This window comes from Adiantum capillus-veneris, chromosome 28 (assembly GCF_014529385.1).
Source record: "Adiantum capillus-veneris isolate H3 chromosome 28, ASM1452938v2, whole genome shotgun sequence".
In the NCBI taxonomy this organism is placed as follows: Eukaryota; Viridiplantae; Streptophyta; class Polypodiopsida; order Polypodiales; family Pteridaceae; genus Adiantum; species Adiantum capillus-veneris.
In genome coordinates this window covers 15,021,776-15,030,040 of record NC_140958.1, presented here as the reverse complement: position 1 = coordinate 15,030,040, position 8,265 = coordinate 15,021,776, and positions in this window count along the sequence as shown.

Genomic DNA, 8,265 nt, shown 5'->3' with positions numbered 1-8,265 from the left:
TGTTAAGAGAACAAACCATGAAAAACAACAAATATAATGAATACTAAATCAAAATAAACCAATCAATTCAATGTAATTTGTCAAAAGATGGACATCGTTTCCCTTGTAAACTGATACAAATCTCAGTCTCAAAACAAATGATACTAGCCACCTACTCATTAGGCTTCCCACATGGATTTAAGGCACACATATGAAATGGATTTTTCTCTAAATAACAAATAATGGTATGCTCATAAACAACCATAACTTCACTTATTAAATCAAAACACGTTACAAAAGGTATTAATTTATAATTTTTTCTCTAAATGTATCTCTTTCTTATTAAAATTTATCTCTCTCTCTCTCTCTCTCTCTCTCTCTCTCTCACACACACACACACACACACACACACACACACACACACATAGGTACTTAAAATTAGTTTCTGGATTTTATTTCTTACTTCACCTCCTCACCATGGGACTAGGCCCATATCTAGTACCTACAAGTAGGTTTTTACTTAGTGGTTTACTACCCTAATACCATTACTTGCCGTGAAGGCGCAGGGGCTCTCTCTGTGCAACCATAGGCGGCCTCATTGTCGCGTAATGCAGTCGATACACTCATGGCGATTCTACTCATGACTAGGATCTAGCGGGCCGCCTCCCTCCTTCCTCTATATAAAGAGGTGAGGGCACTTCTCTGGCCCTCACTTAGCTTTGTTTGGTTGTTGCCTTGCCTAGAAAAATATGCATGGTATTTTGACATTGAAGCATGGAGCTCACTACTTCTAGCACACAAGTCTGCTTCCTTGGCCATATGTTTTTTGTTGCAGGTTTTTTATAAAACATGAAAAAGGGGAGCATTATATTGAAATAACTACTGTTGAGGATGGTTTTAAGAAAAAAGCATGTTGCTCTTGCTCTAATACCGGGTTGTGATACTCCTTGATGAGAAGCATATATGGCTAATCATGCCATGACATGGTAACTATGGTAAAGTTGCGGGCACTGTTAATGATAAAGGTGTTTACTGGTTGCCTATTACATGGGGTTTTATTTGGCTTTTTTGGATGGGAGCTCTTTTCTACCGCTCTGCTGAACCTGACTTTATTTTGATTGAGGGGTACTGAGCATACCATAATGGCCTAAATAGGCATCAGCATACAGCATGAATTTAACCACAAATGTCTCTTTTTGGTGCTACTGGTTGTGTAAACTGTCTTTCTCTGACAGCTGGGTATGATTTTCCAACTACTGGGCCGCTTGGTTGAATTCTCTCATCAACTAGGATTGAGTATATGATTACTCCACTATAGCAATTGGTTGTCCTCTTGGGATAGCCGCTGCATTACCTTGCTTAACTGAAAAATCTCGGAGGAGAATTGATACTGAAAAAGGGCCTGCCGAATACCTGTTGGTTCATAGATTCGGTTAACTTGCTTGGCATATTTAACTTCTTAAGTGGTCGGAGCTTTTTTACTTTTCTCTAGCTCTTGGAATATTTTGAGCTAGGTTGCACCATCCGGTTATTTTTTACCTAATGACTTGGTTAAGCTATTCACTACATTACCTAATCATACACATACTAGTGGCTAGCTGGGATTGTTCTCTATCCAGCTGCATTGTAGTTTGTTTCTGTAAAAAAATGATGGGCTGCTTTTTACCTTGGCCGCACTAAGGACTATATTTACTTTGGTTAATGATGCTCATCTCATAAAAGTACCAAGGTAAGTACAGACATGGTGAATTACATATGGGGATATTTTTCAAATGAATGAGAAAAAGATGGTGATATGGATATGGTTTTTCAGAGATCATTCTACCTTAATGGACTACTGACCAATTTGTTTTTCACTACTAAAGTTTGAGAACTTGGAAAAAATTTGAGAAAAACTTCTCATTTTTTATTACACTTGATTATGTTTTTAGGAACTATATTACTTCAATAGATGTTGAAATCAAACACTTGCACGGTTGTATGGTCTATTGATACTTGTAATACACATCCAAGGCTAACTAAATTGTTGTCTTGTTTGGATGGATGCAGGTAAGGACTCTATCTTATCTTGGAAGATCTTTTTAGCTTTGGCAAGCTATCCTACACTGGATTAACTTTCACTTACTGCTTGGGAAGTTCTTTTGTCACTTTGTATAAATGGAATGAGGCTTCATTCTTACAAACATTGTACAAAATAATTCTAAGACTAAATTGTTTTTGTACTTATCATTTCATTTCTTCCAAAGCTAGCTGTCTTTTGAATTTAAAAGTTCAATTATGTCATATTATTTATGGTAAAACAACTACACACACATCCTATACATAAGGTTTTTTCTCTCTGAAAACACTGGGATGCTGGCTCTGAAAACTATTTTGGAAACTTAGTTCTAGGTTTGACCCACAATCTAGAATCCCCTGGCTGGTTGACTGGTGTTAGGTGGTCCTTTTTAGACTATTTTTCTGGTCTCCTGCTCACGGCGGCTATTATAGTCCTTGACTTTGCCGGTTTAAGGTTTGCAGGCCGAACTTACTAAATGTGATCCTATTCATGTTGTTATATTTCCTTTCAGGACCACAAACCCTTTAGAATGATAGCTCGCATGAGTGTTAAACACAACCCTGAAAAGCATACAAAGATTTTGGATCAAATTAAGCTGTACCGAAAATATAGTAGACAAAAAAAAGCCTTGGCTATTAGAACTAGACCCATACTTGCTAGAAAATCCCAGGATGGTATTACTTACTATTGTAAGTAAGCATTTTCTCACTTTCCTTTTTTGGATATATTGCAGACTCTTGCTCTCTCTCAAGGTTTGGAGTTGATCTCTGAGAGCCTCTCTATAGCCACATCTCTAGTTCTCAGATGTATTAACAGATTGGATGCTTCTCAACTAATTTATGACTCGGCTCTTACTTCATACAAGAAAATGTCTATCTTACACATGCTGTCTTTTAATGATTGGGTTAAAGGTTTGGCCACCTTAGACAAAGACTCCAAGGAAGGTGTTAATTTGATCTCTCAGTACATTGCACAACTTCCCATTCTCTCTCTATAATACCAACAAGAACTTGCCCTTTTCTCTTCCTCGGGGGTAGATCTATCTAATTTTTTAAGGAAGTTGTGCGGCCTCAATCCGTCCTTCATCTATACACTTGCTAACCCGACTATCCCACAAACTGGTGGGACTTTTTGTAGGGATAGTGCTACTCTTGAAGCTGTCAAAGAATTCCAAAATAATATTTGTTCCCTCAATGATTCCAACCTCTTAGAATTGGTACCAAAAATCTTTAAGGTTTTTCCTTTCTTACCCATTCGACAGATTGAAATCGAGTACTTTGATGTAGACCACCAGCTTTGGGCTCTTCCCAACACAGTGTTCTTGACACCTATTCTGAGCAAAATCTGGGTTTACCTTGCCAATCTCCCTGCTTCTATTGTCAAAGACTGTAGACTCAAAATCTTAAAAGGAGGACAATTTCTTGACAAAGGAGAGCTCATTAAAGCACCCTTCAACCTCAATCATTGACCATTCCAAATGCCCTTTTAATACTGGCCTCTACATTTGTACTAAAGGTAACATGGAGTTCGCTAAAAGTAATCAAGACTTTTACACCGAATCCATCTTGAATGTCTTTCGGCCCTATATCAAATGTGCCTGCAAGTTTCTTGACCCCAAAGCCTCTTGCGAATCTAGCATCATGTGGTTTGATCATGCCATATGGTTCCTTCTCAACCATCTTGAATTACTCTTTCCAGAGAAACCAGTGGATTTTCACCTTTCACTTATTTGTTCTTGGCTGGGTGGCCAAGCTAAAAAAATTGTAAATGCTCAGATTGCCTTTAACATCTTTTGTGGTTTAATGCTGGACATCTTGAAAGAGTTGAAATCTGATGAATCGAGAATCTACTTAGCTACCTATGCTAACCACAAAGGTGTTAAGATCATCACTAGCTTAAACCTTGTATTGATGAAGATGATTCCCTTGCTCTGAAAAGACCCAATTCTCTTACTTCTCCCAACTCTTTTACATCTTTTTTAACTCCTAACTCTTCTTCCAGTCGGGGGAAGGTTTGAAACTACACTAGGGGAAGAGGCAAAAAATCTCCCATTATGAATTTTCTTGAATTATAATCCTTGGTGATTTGCAGGTTACTACAAGCCCTTGCAGATGGAGGTCTCTTATCAAAGTTGCTCCTAAACATGACTCTATCTACGTACATTGTCTCTTCCACAATGTACTTCTCGATTGGATACAACCTAAAGCTCTTTTTTGTGAGTGTTTTGACTTATTTTTTGGCAATCACAAATTACTCGATAATGTTCTCATTGGTTGGATATATCAACCACCTGTTAAAAACTTGGTGTATAACAATGATTTCCTTAGACATAAATCAGTTCCCGATTGTTTTTGCTGTCGTTTTACCACATTTTGCAGGAGCTTTCATTCATATGGAATGCACGTTTGTACTTGTGATCTTAGCATCATTGAGAATATAAAGATACAAAAGGTCTTGGCCAATGGGCTCAATCACATACCTAACTTTCCAAAAAACCCTTATCTCTCTCTATCAGATGTACTATGCTGCCTAACTGATCTTATCAATTCTCTCCAACTAGAGAAGACAGTCCTATTGGACTTAACTAAATTAGTGGAAGAAAGTTTCATTCAAAAAATATCATAGATTCCTAGAAAATGGTTATCCATTGAGAACTCCTGGCTAACATCACAGCTTGCTCTTGAATTTCAAAAAATCTCTCACAATGGTTCATAGTTAGGCTTGATAGAAGCTCTAATTGTCCCACTCTTATCTGTAAAAACCTGGCATGGAATACAACCCGAGATCGAGTCTCTGGGAAAAAATTCATTAGGATTAACTCCTCATTACATACAATTACCAGTAGCATCTCTAAACACTTAGGTGATTTGGGATATTGTATACATGACACTAAATTACCAGTGCTATTTCCCACCTATAAGTTACATAAGCATAAGTTCATATGGATTTCTGATGCTTTGAATAGTATCTTTACTGATATCACCAAAGATATCACACTTTGCCTTGGATTAGTTCTAACTGAGTTTGAACTTATCTGTGCCATTTAACAGAAAATCTTCCATGACTTCCTACAAATTCAATACAACCCCTTCTGGCTAACAAGAAATTCCACTGAAGTTTCTCTTAACCTCCCTTTTTTTCACATTTTTTCAGCTGATATCACACAATGCTATGAAAATATTCCCCTTGATGGTAATCTTGGCCTTAAGAATGTCTTAGCCATGGTGATTAAAATGGCCTTCTCTAATGCTAGAAAATATTGTTTTTTTCTACATTTCTCTTTCCAATAAACCCAGGTGGATTAAAAAATCTCACTCTATACACCCCCTACACTTCAACAAAGAGAAGCTTTGTCTTTACATCTCATGGCTCTTAATAACTGTACCATCACCTCTGGTGGTTTATGTTTTAACCAATGCCTGGGCATCCCCATGGGGTTCTCAGGTTCCCCACTTATGTGTAATATTTACCTTGCCTACTTCGAATACAAATGGTTTCTCATGGCCACGGAAACTGGCAAAGTTAATCTTTCACAATTCACACATACCTACAGATACATGGATGACTTATTAAGCATCAACAATAAAAACTTCCTTAGTGAGATCAACCGGATCTATCCTCACTACCTTAGGATTGAACCTACTTCTTTACATGAGTTCATGACACCCAATGGGGATTTTTTTACTTAAGTATAGTTCCTTAAACTCTCTATCTCTCTTCATTTTCCTTCTGTTGGTCGTTATGACCTAAAATATGTTTGGAAAAGGGATCTCCTAAAACTACCACCTATGGAAATCGTTAAAAGGAATAGCAACACAGGCCTCAGAAAGATGATATTAGCTCGTGTATTGGCCTGCTACATTTGATTTGCTATTCCTCCTCAGATTACTTCCTTGCCTAGGAGGATGTTAAATTACTAATCAAAAAGTATTACCTTAACGGGTTTAATAGAAACCATGTCCTAAACATCATTACACAATCTCTTACTCACCTTGATTGGCCTGGGTTACACTTTAACCGAGATAATCTCATCTCTCTCATAAGGTAGTATGCCCATACACAATGGGCCTACTGTCGACCCATTCTGTATGGCACCTGGGTTAGGGTGGGTACACACACACACACACACACACATAGTGGTACTTAAAATTAGTTTCTGGCTTTTATTTTTTACTTCACCTCCTCACCATGGTACTAGGCCTGTATCTAGTACCTGCAAGTAGGTTTTTACTTAGTGGTTTACTACCCTACTACCATTACTTGCTGTGAAGGTGCAGGGGCTCTCTCTCTGCAACCATAGGCGGCCTCACTGTCGCGTAATGCAATCGGTACACTCATGGAAATTCTACTCATGACTACAATCTAGCGGGCCGCCTCCCTCCTTCCTCTATATAAAGAGGTGAGGGCACTTCTCTTGCCCTCACTTAGCTTTGTTTGGTGGTTTCCATGCCTAGAAAAATCTGCATGGTATTTTGACATTGAAGCATGGAGCTCACTACTTCTAGCACACAGGTCTGCTTCCTTGGCCATATGTTTTTTGTTGTAGTTTTTTTATAAAACATGAAAAAGGGGAGCATTATATTGAAATAACTACTGTTGAGGATGGTTTTTCTAAAAAAGAAGAAGCATGTTGCTCTTGCTCTAATACCGAGTTGTGATGCTCCTTAATGAGAAGCATATATGGATAATCATGCCATGACATGGTGACTATGGTAAAGTTGCGGGCACTGTTAATGATAAAGGTGTTTACTGGTTGCCTATTACATGAGGTTTTTTCTAGATTTTTTTGATGGGGGCTCTTTTCTACCGCTCTGCTAAACCTGACTTTATTTTGATTGAGGGGTACTGAGCATACCATAATGTCCTAAATAGGCATTAGCATAATGCATGAATTTAACCAAAAATGTCGCTGTTTTTTGCTACTGATCGTATAAACTGTCTTTCTTTGACAGTCGGGTATGATTTTCCAACTAATGGGCTGCTTGGTTGAATTCTGTCATCATCAACTAGGATTGAGTATATGATTACTCCACTATAGCAATTGGTTGTCCTCTTGGGATTGTTGCTGCATTACCTTGCTCAACTGAAAAATCTCAAAGGAGATTTGATACTAAAAAAGGGCCTGCTGAATACCTGTTGGTTCATAGATTTGATTAACTTGCTTGGCATATTTAACTTCTTAAGTGGTCGGAGATTTTCTACTTTGCTCTAGCTCTTGGAATATTTGGACCTAGGTTGCACCATTTATTTTTTGCCTAATGACTTGGTTAAGCTATTCACTACATTACCTAATCATACATAGACTAGTGGCTAGCTAGGATTTTTCTCTATCCAGCTGCACTGTAGTTTGTTTCTGTAAAAAAATGATGGGCCGCTTTTTACCTTGGCCGCACTAAGGACTACATTTACTTTGGTTAATGATTCTCATCTCATAAAAGAAAGTACAGACATGATGAATTACATATGGGGATATTTTTCAAATGAATGAGAAAAAGATGGTGATATGGTTATGGTTTTCAAAGATCATTCTACTTTAATGGATTGTTGACCAAATTTTGTTTTTCACTACTAAAGTTTGAGAACTTGGAATAAATTTGAGAAAAACCTCTCATTTTTTATTACACTTGATTATGTTTTTAAAAACGATATTACTTCAATACGATGTTGAAATCAAACACTTGCAGGGGTGATTGCCTTCTAATCAAAACGATATTTTTTATAAAAATAACTTTGGATCTTTTGAAATGGGGGATAGAAATTAACATTTTTTGGACTTAGCTTGGTAAGGTTTTTTTTTAAAAAAACTTGTAAGATGGACATGGATAACAACGGGTATGGTCCATTGATACCTGTAATACACATCCAAGGCTAACTGAATTGTTGTCTTGTTTGGATGGATGCAAGTAAGGACTTTACCTTATCTTGGAAGGTTTTTTTAGCTTTGGCAAGCTGTCCTACACTGGATTACACTTTCACTTACTACTTGGGAAGTTCTTCTGTCACTTTGTATAACTGGAATGAGGCTTCATTCTTACAAACATTGTACAAAATAATTCTAAGACTGAATTGTTTTTTTACTTATCATTTCATATTTTCTTCCATAGCCAACTGTCTTTTGAATTTAAAAGTTCAATAACGTCATATTATTTATGTAAAACACACACACAAACACATAGCCTTTGATTGCCCTTTCCTTGATCTTAGTCGCACATATCCGAATCTGGTCA